Raw genomic sequence first — 20,339 nt, 5'->3', positions numbered from 1 at the left:
TTCTTAAATTCTTAATTCCTTTTTTGAGTAAATTTTTTTTAAGTTGATCCAACTGCTCACTTTTTACAGTGTATGTACATTCACTGAATGAATATTATGAAAATAAAATATATATTTCTCGCTAGAAATGTAATCAAAACTTATTTTTATCCAGAATCTAACTCAAAATATTGTTTTTTTTTCACTAAAAATGATAGAAATGTCCGCCATGTTATTTTGTTCTCGCGACCGGAATCTTGAAAGTCACGTGACTTGGACATAGTGCCTCTAGTGGACGTTTCACCCAGAAAGTGCAGGGAAATGTACTTTCAGGTACGTATTTCAGGGTTTGCAAAAAAGTACCCAGAGTAACGTATTTCCAATGAGCCTGGGTTAAAACTTCTGATCAAAAAAAATAAAGACAGAGACACAATTTTTTCAATAAACCATTTAACCACAAATTCACATTACATAAACCCCTATTCACATTACATGCTGCATTCCTTTCAAGCTGACAGTCATAGATGCCTTTGGAAATCTAAAAACTGTGAACCAACATTCTTTTGTTAAATTTTCAAATGAAATAATACTCTGTATAAAAACAAGATTTGGTCTTCAAAAAGCTGTTTTTCAAAAATGAGTGAAAAATAGGGGGTGGTCTTATATTCAGGCCAATACGGTATTAGCTGGCCTGAATATAAGAATATACGGTATTAGCCTGCGGGCCGTCTGAATGTTAAGAGGTTAATCTGGGGGAAACCCAAGCTTTATCGATTCCTTATTCTTTTCCTAAATTCTTTTCCAGGTGTCGGAGAAGGAAGAGGCTGAAAAAAATCTTCAGCAAGAAAGCATGGCAATCTTCGTCATCAGAGATGCACAAGCTGTACCCACAAACATTGGCATCATACTTGAGGGACAAGAGGTTCTAAGCGACTTGCTGTCTGTCGCAAATGCTGTTCCCATTCTCCTGGGCCTTCTTTATGCCTTATTCAGTCTGGAATATCCCAAGACATTTGAATATATCCAGAAAGTCATCATGGACCCAAAAGGCATGACAAACAAAGTCAAGAGGCTCTGTGACCAGCTCTACAATAGAGCTTAATTCTGGGTTCCCACACATCCCAGTTTACTCCCGTAAATGATGTCATGTTTGAGTGGCTGGCTATGGTTCGGCGTTCTACGCAATGCTACGTGCTGCAGCGTTCTGAAAGCTGCCAGTTTACACCAATGAGATGAAATGGGACGGTGTATAGCAACAACTCTGTACTTCCATTCCAATTTTTGACTTTTCAACAATGTTTTTTTTACAGTTGGATATCATTTGTAGCATCATAAAATACAACGAGGACAGAGATAGTGAGAATCTTTTTATTTTTATTTTTTTTATTGCAAGATGTACATAAATTGGGATCACAAACAGGGAAAACAAATAAACAAACAAACAACCAAAACAAAACCAATACAGTCAGGAACTGACAGATGCGTGCGTTTGTGTGTGTGCGTGTGTGCATGTGTGCGTGTAAAGGTAACTGGGTGGACGTGTCACAGTACATACTTTGAAGAACAAGAGATAGATGAAAAAAAAAAAAAAAAAGGAAGATAGTGAGATACTGACTACAGCTGCATTTCTAGTAGGGATGAAACTGAGAAATTGTCACATTTCCCTAATTCACTGCATTGTTCTCGGTTAAGGCTGTTGTTTTCTAAGGTCAATGTTTGCCAGCTCTTAGAAGTTGAAAATCTGACACTTGAGTACTGAAATTGTGGATATGTGTAAGTAATGTATAAGTTAATAAATATTTATGTAATGAAAATTCTTTCTTTTTTAAATTATTTTGGACAAGATTAAATATTAAGAAATGTTCCTTAATGGTAAACATGTTTTATTAAATCCATATCTTTTTGTTTGTTTAAAATAAATCATTTCAATTAATTTGTATTTTTAAAAATGAGAAATAATTGTATAATTAAATCTATATCTATTTGATTGGAGAAAACAAATAATGTCTAATACATATTTCTTAAATGTGATTTTTTATTATATTAAATCTATATATTTTTGTTTAGATCAAAAACAGAATTAATTGACTTTCTTCAATAAGAAAAATATACTTTGTGCCAAGGTTTAGAAAATACATAGAAAATATTGGTTAGGGCAAGTTATTTATTTTTCATTGGCTCAAGTTATAAAATATAGATGTGAACCCTACATTTTTTTTAATTGGATGAATGAAAACCTTTTTTTCAGTGTGTGTGTGTGTGTGTGTGTGTGTGTGTGTGTGTGTGTGTGTGTGTGTGTGTGTGTGTGTGTGTGTGCGTACTGTTTTGGAAATATTTTTCTTTCTATATATAGATATGTAAACTGTATATTTATTTATTTGTCAATGACAACACACATTAATTAGCACATTAGGCTAATATGGATTTATTCCCATGGAAATTCTTGGCTCTAAGAATATATATTTGTAAATCTCATCAAAAGACAAAATTAAATGTTAAAACTAAATTCACTGTAAATATAATCTTAATTTGAGTTTCATAAACTCGGCGTTGCGTTTGAAATCCGAATTTTATTATTCTCCATTTTTTCAATCAATACATATTACATAGCGAAAATAACCTGCTGAAAGAAGCAGTTTTTTTGACAAGAGACATCGTTATGTTTCGCTCCTCTGTCTGCGCTTCAGAGAGCATCTAAAGCCGCTAAACGTAGGCCTATGGAAAGTTTTCAGTCAGGGAAACTGTTTCTCAAAGATGAGCAACGATTTATAGATTTATTTGGAACTATTTTCGTTGCCGATATATAGAGCAAAATGTAAGTCATGTCATATTTACGACTTAATATAAAAAAAAACGTCCTGCTGATGTTCGGGACAGCACTCTTTCTCGTCCTATCTGTTGCTTTTTTAAATAATTGTCATAAATAGAAAAAAACAAGGATAGCCTACAGGAACTTTTTTTGTGAATTATATTCTGTTTCAGAAATGTTTCAGATGGCAGATGCTTTTATTGTAGGCTAATATCTGTAAAAACAAAAACAAAAAAAAAAACAGGGGTCTGTTAATCTTAATAACAAAATGTATGCCAGCTTCACTTGCTCCCGTTTATGCACCAGCTGCAAATGCTAAAAATAAATAATAAACAGCGCTAGTTTTTCTATGAACAATCATGAATTAAAAAAGCTAAGTCAGTCTTTGTTTGTATTGCATGTTCACTTTTAATACAGCGAAACAGCCTAGGTCTTCCATTCCTCTCAAACTCTTGTGGTCGACTGTGACGTCACTCGTGTGACCGACTGTTACGTCAACTCGGGTGGCTGACTGTGACGTCAACTCGGGTGGCTGACTGTGACGTCAATTCGTGTGGCCGACTGTGACGTCAACTGTCGACTGTTACGTCATAATGATCGTGAGTATAAACAGTGCCGCGGATTTATTCTTCTTGTAGCGAGTCGGCGATTGTGAAATTACTATATACATTTACATTATGTGCATCTGAGTTGTGCATATTAGTAGGGAAATTGATACAAAATTGATTATTCAAATAATCTCTTCTGTTTCTCTTTCTTTCATAGTGTTTCACAGATATAAATTGCAAGAAGTATTGTTCACTTCTAGTTCATTTTCGAGTATGTCAACCATGCCCACCATTTTTGAGAGTGCAGAGCAGTCCTCATCAACTGAATTGTCAGATGAGCTCACTACAGCCCTTGCTGCGGGGCGGTGGTGGGCGATAATGGAAGTTTCAGACCCCATATCTAAGTATCCTGACTATGAGGACCTCATCTCAGACCAGTGGTGGGAAACAGTGGAGGAAGGAGAAACATCATGCCCCACATCCCCGGTCTTCAGTGAAGCATCTGAGAAGGCTCATTCCCAGCACTCGGGCTTCTCAGATGGGAAATATAAGGGGGGAGAACTGAAGACAACGAAGCAGTGGAGGCAGCAGAACTCTCCCAGTGCTAAAAAAGAGGATCTCACCTCATCCCTGGTCTTCGGTGATACATTGGAGAAAGCTCAGCACTCAGCACCTGTGCCTGTTGTGTCCCCAAAGCGAGCACCTGTGCCTGCTGCATCTCCAAAGGGAGCACCTGTGCCTGCTGCGTGCCCAAAGGGAGCACCTGTGCCTGCTGCATCTCCAAAGGGAGCACCTGTGCCTGCTGCGTGCCCAAAGGGAGCACCTGTGCCCATAGGGTCCCAAAAAAGAGGAAAACTCAGGATCCCCGAATATTTGACTAAACATCTGAAAAAGGCCGCTTTAGAAACACCCACACCCATCCAGTCACTACAGAGGGCACCAGTGGCTTCCTCAAAGGTGCTCACATGCTCCTCACATGGAGCACCAATGCCAGACAAGATCTCCAAGAGGAGAAATCCTAAAAAACCCTGAGCTGCTGAGGCAGCATTTGCAAAATGCACCAGTGCTTGTGTCTTCCGCAAACCTCAGGATCCCTAAGCAGCAGAGGCAGAAGAATATCCAAAAGGGAGTGTCTGTGCCTGCCAAGATCCCACAGAGAACACTTGCTCCACCGTGTTCCCCACAGCAACCACCCAGTTGCTACCAAATTGACTATTTATGTAGCATATTTGCTAAATGTTGTGTCATTTCAAATATTTAATTGAAATTGTACATGATTTATATGAATGCATGTACACATTAATAAAAGGTTTTCAACCTCATCCAATAAAACATTTGTCTTAGTTTCAATTCATTTTACCATTATTTGTTTTATTTTGCAGGTAATATTTTTTTCGTTCAAAACATTGTTAAATATAAATATTTTTCATTAAGAGCTCAACTAAGAAATATTTGTTTTTCGACGAATGTACAATTTCAAGGTTACTCGGCGAAGCCAGCGCACGGGCATTAAACACATATCTCGACCAGTCACTACTGCAGCGTTAAACAGATTTCAACAAGATTTCAACGTCAAACAAACCAGACAACTCGTTTAAATAGTATTTTTCTACAAACTGTTAGCTAATAATTTTGTCAAGATGGCTACTGTAGTGGCACAGTCTCATTATATATTCGGATTGCGGACAGGAGTGAGGAATAATTTGTTGTATTTTGATGAGCAAACCATCATATTTCCGTGCGGAAACAACTGTGTGCGCTATAACATCAACCAAAAATGCCAGAAGTTTATTCCAGGTACTTTATTATAGTAAACATACATTTTTAGACACTTCATACGTATTTTAATAGGCTATATATTATATGTAATATATAGTAGGCCTATGTCTTGTAGCCTATATTATAGGCTCATAATATCATATGATAAGTATTAACGTAAATTATATCATTATCACTTGTCTCACTAGTCTTAATATAACTATTACTGGTTATTAACTGTATTTCTTGTGAATATCTGGGCCAGTGACAAATAAGGTTTTCAACTGATAAAAAATTCAAAAAGGTTAAAACTGCACATCAAAGTAGTTATTATCTTTATGGGGGTGTTTTTTACTTATTACTAAAATCTCAATTTTAAACAATGTATTTTAAGCGGTTTAACTGAGAATCATGTGACGACACCAGTCAAAATGTCATACGGGATAACGTTAATGCATTTTCTAAATATTACGATATTAAAACTTTTCAAATCAATAATACTTAATGAATATATAAAGTGATGCAGTAAACAATATTTGGAGCACAGAAAAAAATGTTTTGCACAAAAATTTGTGCACGTTCTACGCAATGCTACGTGCTGCAGCGTTCTGAAAGCTGCCAGTTTACACCAATGAGATGAAATGGGACGGTGTATAGCAACAACTCTGTACTTCCATTCCAATTTTTGACTTTTCAACAATGTTTTTTTTTTACAGTTGGATATCATTTGTAGCATCATAAAATACAACGAGGACAGAGATAGTGAGAATCTTTTTATTTTTTTTATTTTTTTATTGCAAGATGTACATAAATTGGGATCACAAACAGGGAAAACAAATAAACAAACAAACAAACAACCAAAACAAAACCAATACAGTCAGGAACTGACAGATGCGTGCGTTTGTGTGTGTGCGTGTGTGCATGTGTGCGTGTAAAGGTAACTGGGTGGACGTGTCACAGTACATACTTTGAAGAACAAGAGATAGATGAAAAAAAAAAAAAAAAAGGAAGATAGTGAGATACTGACTACAGCTGCATTTCTAGTAGTGATGAAACTGAGAAATTGTCACATTTCCCTAATTCACTGCATTGTTCTCGGTTAAGGCTGTTGTTTTCTAAGGTCAATGTTTGCCAGCTCTTAGAAGTTGAAAATCTGACACTTGAGTACTGAAATTGTGGATATGTGTAAGTAATGTATAAGTTAATAAATATCTATGTAATGAAAATTCTTTCTTTTTTTAATTATTTTGGACAAGATTAAATATTAAGAAATGTTCCTTAATGGTAAACATGTTTTATTAAATCCATATCTTTTTGTTTGTTTAAAATAAATAATTTCAATTAATTTGTATTTTTAAAAATGAGAAATAATTGTATAATTAAATCTATATCTATTTGATTGGAGAAAACAAATAATGTCTAATACATATTTCTTAAATGTGATTTTTTATTATATTAAATCTATATATTTTTGTTTAGATCAAAAACAGAATTTAAATGAATTGACTTTCTTCAATAAGAAAAATATACTTTGTGCCAAGGTTTAGAAAATACATAGAAAATATTGGTTAGGGCAAGTTATTTATTTTTCATTGGCTCAAGTTATAAAATATAGATGTGAACCCTACATTTTTTTTAAGTGGATGAATGAAAACCTTTTTTTCAGTGTGTGTGTGTGTGTGTGTGTGTGTGTGTGTGTGTGTGTGTGTATTGTTTTGGAAATATTTTTCTTTCTATATATAGATATGTAAACTGTATATTTATTTATTTGTCAATGACAACACACATTAATTAGCACATTAGGCTAATATGGATTTATTCCCATGGAAATTCTTGGCTCTAAGAATATATATTTGTAAATCTCATCAAAAGACAAAATTAAATGTTAAAACTAAATTCACTGTAAATATAATCTTAATTTGAGTTTCATAAACTCGGCGTTGCGTTTGAAATCCGAATTTTATTATTCTCCATTTTTTCAATCAATACATATTACATAGCGAAAATAACCTGCTGAAAGAAGCAGTTTTTTTGACAAGAGACATCGTTATGTTTCGCTCCTCTGTCTGCGCTTCAGAGAGCATCTAAAGCCGCTAAACGTAGGCCTATGGAAAGTTTTCAGTCAGGGAAACTGTTTCTCAAAGATGAGCAACGATTTATAGATTTATTTGGAACTATTTTCGTTGCCGATATATAGAGCAAAATGTAAGTCATGTAATATTTACGACTTAATATAAAAAAAACGTCCTGCTGATGTTCGGGACAGCACTCTTTCTCGTCCTATCTGTTGCTTTTTTAAATAATTGTCATTATTCTGTCCTCAGTGTGTGTGACTGTACACAAATCGACAGATAGCTAACAAGCTTCAAGAGAAAGTCAGAGGCTGGAGTAAAGTTCAAGGCTCTTTACTGTTGTCGTAATTCTCAAGAAGGAATCTTTGTAAAACTGAAACGATACAGAAAGATAGCACCAATCACTGAATGCTATTCAAACACGTCATACTGTACATTAACAGACATAAAATAATACACCTTTAAGCTACAAAGTTGTAACATATATATTTTACATTCAGCTGATATGCTTATAGCTGTAAATAACTTGTAAATATAGTATGTGCAGCTCAACAGCTAAACTAACAAACTATGAAAGGCTATACAATAGCAGTTTTCACATGTTAACAAATAAATATTCAAGTAACATCACAGAACGTCTTACATGACGCATGTGTATCAATGTAATTTACTATAAATTCAAATATAACTTACAAGCGATGCTTTCCCAAGGCACAAACAGAAATGGAGACAGGATAAGGTGACTAGAGCTGCAAGCTGACCGCATGGAATATAACTACTAATGTGTTTCCTGATCAGACTGTATCATGTGATAAAATCAACCAATGAAAGCAATGTAAGAATTATATATGAACACAATGAATTACTCCTAGATGACCACTAGGGGGAGAAAATAACAAACTAAATGCAAAGTATTCTTACAGAACATGACAGTCATAAATAGAAAAAAACAAGGATAGCCTACAGGAACTTTTTTTGTGAATTATATTCTGTTTCAGAAATGTTTCAGATGGCAGATGCTTTTATTGTAGGCTAATATCTGTAAAAAACAAAACAAAACAAAAAAACAAAAAAAACAGTGGTCTGTTATTCTTAATAACAAAATGAATGCCAGCTTCACTTGCTCCCGTTTATGCACCAGCTGCAAATGCTAAAAATAAATAATAAACAGCGCTAGTTTTTCTATGAACAATCATGAATTAAAAAAGCTAAGTCAGTCTTTGTTTGTATTGCATGTTCACTTTTAATACAGCGAAACAGCCTAGGTCTTCCATTCCTCTCAAACTCGTGTGGTCGACTGTGACGTCACTCGTGTGGCCGACTGTTACGTCAACTCGGGTGGCTGACTGTGACGTCAACTCGGGTGGCTGACTGTGACGTCAACTCGGGTGGCCGACTGTGACGTCAATTCGTGTGGCCGACTGTGACGTCAACTGTCGACTGTTACGTCATAATGATCGTGTGTATAAACAGTGCCGCGGATTTATTCTTCTTGTAGCGAGTCGGCGATTGTGAAATTACTATATACATTTACATTATGTGCATCTGAGTTGTGCATATTAGTAGGGAAATTGATACAAAATTGATTATTCAAATAATCTCTTCTGTTTCTCTTTCTTTCATAGTGTTTCACAGATATAAATTGCAAGAAGTATTGTTCACTTCTAGTTCATTTTCGAGTATGTCAACCATGCCCACCATTTTTGAGAGTGCAGAGCAGTCCTCATCAACTGAATTGTCAGATGAGCTCACTACAGCCCTTGCTGCGGGGCGGTGGTGGGCGATAATGGAAGTTTCAGACCCCATATCTAAGTATCCTGACTATGAGGACCTCATCTCAGACCAGTGGTGGGAAACAGTGGAGGAAGGAGAAACATCATGCCCCACATCCCCGGTCTTCAGTGAAGCATCTGAGAAGGCTCATTCCCAGCACTCGGGCTTCTCAGATGGGAAATATAAGGGGGGAGAACTGAAGACAACGAAGCAGTGGAGGCAGCAGAACTCTCCCAGTGCTAAAAAAGAGGATCTCACCTCATCCCTGGTCTTCGGTGATACATTGGAGAAAGCTCAGCACTCAGCACCTGTGCCTGTTGTGTCCCCAAAGCGAGCACCTGTGCCTGCTGCATCTCCAAAGGAAGCACCTGTGCCTGTTGTGTCCCCAAAGCGAGCACCTGTGCCTGCTGCATCTCCAAAGGGAGCACCTGTGCCTGCTGCGTGCCCAAAGGGAGCACCTGTGCCTGCTGCATCTCCAAAGGGAGCACCTGTGCCTGCTGCGTGCCCAAAGGGAGCACCTGTGCCCATAGGGTCCCAAAAAAGAGGAAAACTCAGGATCCCCGAATATTTGACTAAACATCTGAAAAAGGCCGCTTTAGAAACACCCACACCCATCCAGTCACTACAGAGGGCACCAGTGGCTTCCTCAAAGGTGCTCACATGCTCCTCACATGGAGCACCAATGCCAGACAAGATCTCCAAGAGGAGAAATCCTAAAAACCCTGAGCTGCTGAGGCAGCATTTGCAAAATGCACCAGTGCTTGTGTCTTCCGCAAACCTCAGGATCCCTAAGCAGCAGAGGCAGAAGAATATCCAAAAGGGAGTGTCTGTGCCTGCCAAGATCCCACAGAGAACATTTGCTCCACCGTGTTCCCCACAGCAACCACCCAGTTGCTACCAAATTGACTATTTATGTAGCATATTTGCTAAATGTTGTGTCATTTCAAATATTTAATTGAAATTGTACATGATTTATATGAATGCATGTACACATTAATAAAAGGTTTTCAACCTCATCCAATAAAACATTTGTCTTAGTTTCAATTCATTTTACCATTATTTGTTTTATTTTGCAGGTAATATTTTTTTCGTTCAAAACATTGTTAAATATAAATATTTTTCATTAAGAGCTCAACTAAGAAATATTTGTTTTTCGACGAATGTACAATTTCAAGGTTACTCGGCGAAGCCAGCGCACGGGCATTAAACACATATCTCGACCAGTCACTACTGCAGCGTTAAACAGATTTCAACAAGATTTCAACGTCAAACAAACCAGACAACTCGTTTAAATAGTATTTTTCTACAAACTGTTAGCTAATAATTTTGTCAAGATGGCTACTGTAGTGGCACAGTCTCATTATATATTCGGATTGCGGACAGGAGTGAGGAATAATTTGTTGTATTTTGATGAGCAAACCATCATATTTCCGTGCGGAAACAACTGTGTGCGCTATAACATCAACCAAAAAGGCCAGAAGTTTATTCCAGGTACTTTATTATAGTAAACATACATTTTTAGACACTTCATACGTATTTTAATAGGCTATATATTATATGTAATATATAGTAGGCCTATATGTCTTGTAGCCTATATTATAGGCTCATAATATCATATGATAAGTATTAACGTAAATTATATCATTATCACTTGTCTCACTAGTCTTAATATAACTATTACTGGTTATTAACTGTATTTCTTGTGAATATCTGGGCCAGTGACAAATAAGGTTTTCAACTGATAAAAAATTCAAAAAGGTTAAAACTGCACATCAAAGTAGTTATTATCTTTATGGGGGTGTTTTTTACTTATTACTAAAATCTCAATTTTAAACAATGTATTTTAAGCGGTTTAACTGAGAATCATGTGACGACACCAGTCAAAATGTCATACGGGATAACGTTAATGCATTTTCTAAATATTACGATATTAAAACTTTTCAAATCAATAATACTTAATGAATATATAAAGTGATGCAGTAAACAATATTTGGAGCACAGAAAAAAAAGTTTTTTGCACAAAAATTTGTGCACGTTCTACGCAATGCTACGTGCTGCAGCGTTCTGAAAGCTGCCAGTTTACACCAATGAGATGAAATGGGACGGTGTATAGCAACAACTCTGTACTTCCATTCCAATTTTTGACTTTTCAACAATGTTTTTTTTTTACAGTTGGATATCATTTGTAGCATCATAAAATACAACGAGGACAGAGATAGTGAGAATCTTTTTATTTTTTTTATTTTTTTATTGCAAGATGTACATAAATTGGGATCACAAACAGGGAAAACAAATAAACAAACAAACAAACAACCAAAACAAAACCAATACAGTCAGGAACTGACAGATGAGTGCGTTTGTGTGTGTGCGTGTGTGCATGTGTGCGTGTAAAGGTAACTGGGTGGACGTGTCACAGTACATACTTTGAAGAACAAGAGATAGATGAAAAAAAAAAAAAAAAAGGAAGATAGTGAGATACTGACTACAGCTGCATTTCTAGTAGTGATGAAACTGAGAAATTGTCACATTTCCCTAATTCACTGCATTGTTCTCGGTTAAGGCTGTTGTTTTCTAAGGTCAATGTTTGCCAGCTCTTAGAAGTTGAAAATCTGACACTTGAGTACTGAAATTGTGGATATGTGTAAGTAATGTATAAGTTAATAAATATCTATGTAATGAAAATTCTTTCTTTTTTTAATTATTTTGGACAAGATTAAATATTAAGAAATGTTCCTTAATGGTAAACATGTTTTATTAAATCCATATCTTTTTGTTTGTTTAAAATAAATAATTTCAATTAATTTGTATTTTTAAAAATGAGAAATAATTGTATAATTAAATCTATATCTATTTGATTGGAGAAAACAAATAATGTCTAATACATATTTCTTAAATGTGATTTTTTATTATATTAAATCTATATATTTTTGTTTAGATCAAAAACAGAATTTAAATGAATTGACTTTCTTCAATAAGAAAAATATACTTTGTGCCAAGGTTTAGAAAATACATAGAAAATATTGGTTAGGGCAAGTTATTTATTTTTCATTGGCTCAAGTTATAAAATATAGATGTGAACCCTACATTTTTTTTAAGTGGATGAATGAAAACCTTTTTTTCAGTGTGTGTGTGTGTGTGTGTGTGTGTGTGTGTGTGTGTGTGTGTGTGTGTGTGTATTGTTTTGGAAATATTTTTCTTTCTATATATAGATATGTAAACTGTATATTTATTTATTTGTCAATGACAACACACATTAATTAGCACATTAGGCTAATATGGATTTATTCCCATGGAAATTCTTGGCTCTAAGAATATATATTTGTAAATCTCATCAAAAGACAAAATTAAATGTTAAAACTAAATTCACTGTAAATATAATCTTAATTTGAGTTTCATAAACTCGGCGTTGCGTTTGAAATCCGAATTTTATTATTCTCCATTTTTTCAATCAATACATATTACATAGCGAAAATAACCTGCTGAAAGAAGCAGTTTTTTTGACAAGAGACATCGTTATGTTTCGCTCCTCTGTCTGCGCTTCAGAGAGCATCTAAAGCCGCTAAACGTAGGCCTATGGAAAGTTGCAACCCAGAGTCCAGTGAAACCTGCAGTACCTGCACATGTCCACTTGATGGCGAAGTCTGTCAAGAAACCCCAAACATTATACTTCCATCAAATCTGAACACAAGGTGACAGTAAAGTCATGAGATATAGTTCAAATGCTTTTCATGTAAGTCCATAAACTAGTCTTAATTGTACTTTATCATAATCTCTCAGATGTTTTATTAATTTAGTGTTTATAACTTTATTAAAAAAGCCTGTTTATACTGATAGTGGCTTAATTGCTGGCAACAGCAAACAGTCTACAGTTACATAAGTAAATATTACTTGGTGGAATTATTCTTTTTGGATATTATTAATAAAAATGATTTATTTATCATTTTTATTCCTATTGCTGTTGTTGACATGTGTAGCTTATTTCTTTAAGGGTTGAAATACAAATAAATAAACTGACAAGGCAAACAAAAAGTTTTTCCCTCTTGAAGAGATAGTTCATCATCATTCACTCAAACACTCATGTTGTTCCAGACCTCAATTACTTTATTCTGTCAAACACAAAAAAAACCCAAATAAAATAAAATAATAATTATAATAATTAATCAGTTTTTTCCCCTTCATGTAGTAGAAGTCAATGGTAACCAAACCGGTTTGCTTTATCAACATTCTTCCCAATATCTTTATATATATAATGACTGAGCATCCTGGATTGGATCCTGTTTGTTTAAACGTGTATTCTCTTCAGAATGCATACATTTATCGAGCCGACTATGGAACCTTACCCTGGTATTCCAGAGTTCTCGCGAGAGCACAAGTTGAATTTGCTCAGCGAGTTAGATTTAGGTCTGGACTTCCAGGCTGTGTGGTGATGAGGGTTCGCCGTGAGTTTCCAGATGATCAGGGCAGATATGTTGGTTTCCTACCAGCTGATGATTGAATCTGGACACCATGGTGGAAATGACCTCCTCCTTGTCTGGCCGCTCATACTCCGCACAAAGGTCTGATATTATGGGTATCTTAAGTACCTCATCCATGTATGGAGCAGGGTCCACAAAAACATGCTCAAATATTAGGTCCTGCAGGTCATCTAGGTACTCTGTGCAATAAAACAAAATGTATTTATAAATTTATATCCTGTTGATGATGTTGCTTGTGCACGACCAGCATTTTCATTGTAATGAAATGCAGCCAGGTTTAGTCTGCAAGTGCACAGACACAATTCAGGAAAATAGCCTATAGTGATGTAAAGTTATTTTAACAGCAGTTAAATTACCTGCACAACATTCCAAGAAATGGGAACACTGTTACGTCAGAAACGAGGACACAATGTGCAAGTAAAAAGCTTTTATTTAATAGTCAATGATGATGATGATGATGATGATGATGATGATGATGAATAATCCGGGTGATGCAGGCGGTGGCACAGGGACTTTGATGGTCAGACACGGAGTGATGGATGAAGTGCAGCGTGCTCTGATGAGTGATGACGTGATCCAGACATGAAACGTAATCCAACAAAGACGCGAAACCGGAACACAGGAACTCAAGACGGGACACGAGGCACGGGAACAGGATCAGACAACACAGAGACTTCATGCAACGATCTGACAAAGGAGATGAGAAAGTGGTGAGCATTTCTAGGAGATGAGATGAGTGGCAGCTGGTGATGATGAGTGATTGCAGCTGGATACTGATCAACCGTAACGATCCGGACACACCCACTCACACACATGTAAACAACAAGGCACGAGACTAGAGAGAGACATTGGATCTATGAACCGTGACAAACACCACATTTTTTGGGGCAAACCGTAGAATGTCACTATGAAATGACTCCAAAGATGAAGTCTGGTGATGTGGACTTAGTTTGGTGATGTCCTTCAAAATCCGCGTGTTTGTCATCACTTTCTCCAGCTTGTAGAATGCCTGAGTTCCTATGAGAAATGATACAAAAATTGCATTAATTACAACTAATAACTTTAATTTTAGGTTATTTACACTTCGACTAACAAAATGATAAAATAATTTTGCATCTGGCTTTATCATATGTTCAGATCTATCTACCGAAAATATATGCAAAATCGTACATATTTAATGAGATAATGCCTAATTTGCATAATTAAACATATACATTTCTAAAACTTGTAATACATTTTTTTTATATACTTGTGTAAGTAATCAACTGAGGAAGTTTCATGGTGATATCTATTATTTAAACATTTTACCCTATTCACCTGTAGTGTCTCGCCTTAAAAATAAAAAATCCACCCGCAAACCGCCTATATTCTTTGATTTAGATCTGCATCTGATCATCACATTACAATTATTCAAATTCTTAGTGTTAAGCATGATAATATGGTAACATCACACTGAAGTAGGCTGATTTAAAATGAACATTTATTTAAAATAAAAGTTCTTCTTTTGGCAAAATTACATTTCCTTAATAGCCTAAACAGAGGCTTTACTCCCTTCAAGCTTAAATTGTCAATGTTTCATTACATCACTGTTTGAAAACACTCAGAATCATTTTTTGTACCTTTATAAAGGGCATTTTCCCCTAATTTTATTAAATGTATGCTCCATCTTTCATTTCAAATTCTTAAATTTGATAAATATATTCAATTAAAATAATTAGACACTAGGCTGTTACCAATAAAATTAAATCATTTACATTAAAAAATTATAACTATTAAATTAGATTATTTTAAATATTTTTGAATATACAAATAAGGAATGTTGAAAAGAATGATACTTTATGAAACTAGCGTTTTGTCATTCAACGTTGACACTTGCTTGAGAAGTTGAAGTCGTTCTCGATCTCCGTTGCTTCTACCCACGGTGGTTAAAAATGGTACGGTCCACAATAGGGGTGTCTGAAATCGCTTTACATTAAAATGTTCCTACAGTGAAAATAGGAGTTGACTTGTATTGTAACTGTAATTATATTTTTTCACAATATCAGAAAAATTATCTGACCCCCCCAAAACTGATATTTCTGTCCCCTACTGGGTCTTCATTGGGGGGTATAGTACCCCCCAGTACCCCCTGTAATTCGGCGGTCAGTTACAATACACTCCAGAGTAACACCACGAGCTTCCAACAGGGCAAGGCTCCTCTGTAATCCTTTTTCCATGTGGTAGCTTCCTCCCACTTCGTTACTCTGAAATAGACAAGTATAGGGAACGAAACAATCAACTTAGACAAACCAGAAGTTTTAAACTTCTCAAAATGTAATTTTTTTAAATAGTGATATTTCTTCTCTTCCACCTGAACCAGCTCTGGTGTGTCCACAACGGTGTTGGTCTGAAGGTCCATCAATGTATAGCTTCCAAACTTTGCAGAGTGGCCTTTGAAAGTAATATTACACAAAGCATTATTACCACGAGTGCATTGAATTCAGTTAGATACTACCTATGCATGTTATGCTTCATGATCCGGAAAATACCCGAGCATCCATGCATCCTTCTTATTTACAACTATGTACCTGGTGAGTCAGCCCTCATGTCACCTCCAACGATGACCCTTTCCCTTTCACTCAGGCGATCTAGCGTCTCATTTTGCCATTTTGCTTGAGCACTAAGAAACAAAAACTCGTACTGGTTAACAAATATTAAATACAAAAGTAACAAAATATAATAATAATAAAATTCTGAACCAGGGGTGTTAAACTCAGTTCCAGAAGGATCAACAGGCATACTTGAACTTTTTGAATGAGCCTTAGAGAGTTGATTAGCTGCCTCAGGTGTGTTTAATAATGATTAGAGGTAAACTCTGCAGTGCTGTGGCCAACAAGGAACTCAGTTTGACACCCCTGTTCTAAAACAAATGCACAGTTTTGAAACTTACGACATGTCTGCTGTCTCCGTTAAAGTTGTGTCCGTCTCTGCTGGATCAAATGTAGAATCTTGCTCTTCAGGTGCTACTACAGATGATGTGTCCATTAGGGTTTCTTCGTCATCCTCTTCCTCCAGTTCCACACGAGGTCTCTTTGATGGCCACTTTATAGGTGTAGAGGTCCTAAATATTAAACCAGCTGCTGGTGACAAACTGTCAATGTCTGAAACTCTATCTGTCGTCTGGACACCTGTAATATACAAAGTAGTTGTGTGTTACTGTTATGTGACACTTGTTGTGTAACAAGACTAGTTATAGGTCCTCTGTATAAGCAGTATCATGTAGTACATAAACATACCTGAACTCCTGTAGCGAACATGAAACGTCTTCATTGATGACTGAGTACCAACAGACTTGGTCAGCGGTTTTGCGTCTGTCTGGCAAGCAACATCTCTGGTTTGGCTGCTCTGTTCTGATGTGCTGTCCTTAACAAATAAAGATTCCACTATCAGCGTGATAAAAAAATAACAACATAGCTGGACTCATTGTGCTATCACAAACTTTATAAGTCTAACATGTTATTATGGACAAATTCAAAGGCAATTTGGAAAACCAACGCGTAATACATACTTCTAGATGTGTAGCTGGATCACGAACAGTTGGCACTGCTACATCCTTCAGGAGCCATTTTTTTTGCAAAACCTGCTTTATACTGAGCCTCATTCAAAAAGCTGTCCGGTGTAAAATGATTCGAGCAGACATAAACGAATTTTGGTAGAGTTGAGGGAGCATTTTCTTCAAAAACAAACTTAATCCACCTCGTCTTCAGCGGTTCAGATTTCGGGAGTAAATAGAGAGAGGCTATGTGGATTATTACATCCAGCCCAACGCTTGGGAGACATTCTCGTCAGTGCAGCGATGGCGGATGTGATGCCCGGAGAAAAATCTGTGGAAGCAGTTTTCCAGGATCTGGAGCAGCCTGAGGATGGAACATTTCAGATATCAAAAACTGTTTATTTATTTTTTTATAATATTAATGATCAATGTCAGTGGTCACATCAAATTGTTACTTTGGTTTCACTTTATTTTGGTCCCTTTAAGACATTCTATAAGTCTATAAGAAACATTGCACCTACATGTCTACTAACTCTCATTAGAGTATTAGTAGAGTATTAGTAGAGGGTTAGAATAAGTTGACATGTAGTTGAAAAGTTACTTATAGTCAGTAGAGTGTCTGTTGCTAGATCCATTGTTTTATTCAAAAAATGTCAGCGCTGGTCAAGAAAATAATATTATAATGGGGGAAATAATTTTAATATTCTGTAAAAACAAGCCTTATTTTTTAGTGGAAAACAAGATAATACTTTTTAAAATAATGTTGGAGAAATAATGATTTACCATTATTATATAGTATCAAGCGCTATATAAATGAAGGTGATTTGACTATAACAAGAACATTACAATGAACACAAATTTGAAAATCTCACTACAAATAATCCAGAATTTAAGACAAAAGATAATAATCCTACTCTGCTTGTTACACTTCCACACACCTGAAACTGATCGAGTGAATCTCCTCAGCTTCTCCAATCTAGCGTTGTGTACGAACAAACCATTGATGTTGTAACATCTGCTCTAAGCTGGGGCGTTCAGCTGGATCGCGAGCTAGACACTGTCCAATCAGATCCCTGCAGTCTGTACACATTTTAATAAGGAGAGAGCTGGTTAGTCATGACCATGTGACCTGGCATTTTTGAAAACAGCGATGCTCTCGGTGTACGTTGAGCTACAGTATATATAAAAATTCTGACACACTACAACCTTTAACTTTCTGTACAACTCGTTTGCTTTATGTGTGTTTATCCATGTTATCATCATTATTCACTCACGTTTGGATAAGTTGGGGTTCTGAAATGTAACTTCGGCTTGTGTGATTTCCGTTCTATTACAAAAAGGAAGACATGCGTTTGACAACTCGTACAGCACCACTCCTAGAGACCAGACGTTTGCAGGGACGGCGTGGAATCGAGGTTCTGTAAAGACTTCAGGTGGGCAGTAATCCAGAACTCCTGTAAGGAAGACATTTGCACATTGTTGAGCTTTTTTTTTAAAGCATCATCCAAAAATTTGTAAGTCACTACCTTCAGGTTTCCACACTCCCAAAATGCTCACCCCTGTATCTGTTTCTCTCGTAGCCTTCACTACTAAACAGCTGACCGCAGCCAAAGTCTATCAGCTTGAGATCTAGCGTGTCTTTCTCAAACAGGACATTCTGTGGATGAATGTCACTATGGAAAACACCATGATGGATGCAGTGTAGCACTGCCCGCACAGCCTGTCTCATGACGACCCGTGAGAACCAGTCACTCCAAGGTTGACGATAGATTATGTCAAACAAGCTCTCGCAGTGCCCCGGATACTCCATAACCAGAGTGAATTCTTTAGGATGTTCAAACCACTCGTACAGTTGTATGACGAAGGGGCTTATGGGTTCTAGCCTCATCATCATCAGCAGCGCCACTTCTGTGACGAGAGGTTTGGGATTCCCAGGCTAGAGAGAAGAAGCAGACAGAAGGTTAGCTGGGTAAAAATCTGAAGAAAACATCATTTTGAAATGTACTATTCTTTGATCTTTTTAGATGCGTTCAAAAGAGCCTTTTCAGCTCAAAGTTATTTGGTGCCTCTAGGCTTATTTGTTGATCACATTTATACCTAATGCTTCCTACGGGTGTATTAACTACAGTAATCTGCACTTAAACAACTCAATACACATTCAGGTTTTGGCCAACTTACAACATAAAGATAACGATAATTGTCACTCTTGAGCATCCGCTTGATGGCAACCTGCACAAAAAAAACACAAAAAAAACAGTTTCAATAACAGTAACAGTTTTCAAGCACCTGGCTTTGTATTAAGTATTAAACCATCTGTAAATTGTTTTAAATGTGTTTAGATGCATGCAAGAGCAAAATGTTTGTGCAATTCAGTAAGATTTACCTTTTTGCCATCAAATTTGCGTGTTCCCAGGAACACTCTGCCAAATCCTCCGGATCCAATTAACTGTTCCACGTTATAGAGAGACTCAAAGGACTCTGAAAAACAAACAGAAAAATATGAGACAATTATTAGCTTGCTAGATTCATTGTTTTATTTGAAAAATATCAGTGCTGGTCGAGCAACAGTAAATGTGATCGGACGTGTTAAAAACTTGACTCAGTTATGCATGAAATAGCTAAATCTCTATCTGTAGACTTTGCACTGCCAAGCCTTATTTCAGTCTCACCTGTTGAGCTCTCGTTCACAGGAGAAGCCTCCACGGCACCCTGAGCAGTTCGGCCAGTTGATGTCTCTGTTGGCTCGACAGGAACTTGACCCGGCAGCGGAGGACACAGAAACCCTTCGAGGCTGTTGGACCTGGACAAACCCTTTTCGCTTGGGCTCTCCGATCCACCGCTACTCCAGCTCCCCTCGACGCTGTCCGAGCCTCGGCTGCACAGATTCAACGACTCTCTACTTCCTCTCTCGACATGGGCCTCAGGGAGGGACCAAGATGAGGATGGCGTGATGCCCGGAGAGGAATCTGTGGAAACAGTTCTCCGGGATCCGGAGCGGCCTGATGATGGAACATTTCAGATATCAAAAACTGTTTTTACTATTATTTATTATATTAATTATCAATGTCAGAGGTCACATCAAATTGTTAATTTGGTTTCACTTTATTTTGGTCCCTTTAAGACATTCTATAAGTCTATCAGAAACACTGCACCTACATGTCGACTAACTCTCAATAGAGTATTAGTAGAGTATTAGTAGACTTTATTTAAAAAATGTCAGCGCTGGTCGAGAAAATAATTTTATAATGGGGGAAATCATTTTAATATTCTGTAAAAACAAGCCTTATTTTGAGTGGAAAACAAGATAATACTGTTTAAATTAAATGATTAAATGATTTACCATTATTTGGCTTGACGCCGGAGTGATCTGAACCAGGTGACGATGATGGTTCA

General features: G+C 36.5%; 1 protein-coding gene and 2 long non-coding RNA genes across 3 annotated transcripts in view; 1 reads left to right on the top strand and 2 right to left on the bottom strand.

The window, feature by feature from the left end:
• Positions 1 to 20,339, top strand: part of LOC309510013 (uncharacterized protein) — a gene marked incomplete at its 3' end in the record, with an annotated part of 1,894,646 nt that overhangs the window by 537,150 nt on the left and 1,337,157 nt on the right. The window lies entirely within an intron of this gene.
• Positions 7,484 to 8,090, bottom strand: LOC309510053. The gene is made up of 2 exons (XR_014210173.1): positions 7,860 to 8,090; positions 7,484 to 7,539 (listed from the first exon to the last, which is right to left on the bottom strand). It is a non-coding gene; the product is annotated as an uncharacterized lncRNA (long non-coding RNA).
• LOC309510058 lies at positions 13,529 to 16,551 on the bottom strand. The gene is made up of 3 exons (XR_014210178.1): positions 16,344 to 16,551; positions 15,765 to 16,073; positions 13,529 to 15,657 (listed from the first exon to the last, which is right to left on the bottom strand). It is a non-coding gene; the product is annotated as an uncharacterized lncRNA (long non-coding RNA).

This window comes from Leuciscus leuciscus, assembly GCF_965113295.1.
Source record: "Leuciscus leuciscus genome assembly, contig: SUPER_11_unloc_1, whole genome shotgun sequence".
NCBI classification, from domain to species: Eukaryota; Metazoa; Chordata; class Actinopteri; order Cypriniformes; family Leuciscidae; genus Leuciscus; species Leuciscus leuciscus.
The sequence above is the reverse complement of the archived record's forward strand: the minus strand, read 5'-3'. Positions and strand labels throughout refer to the sequence as shown.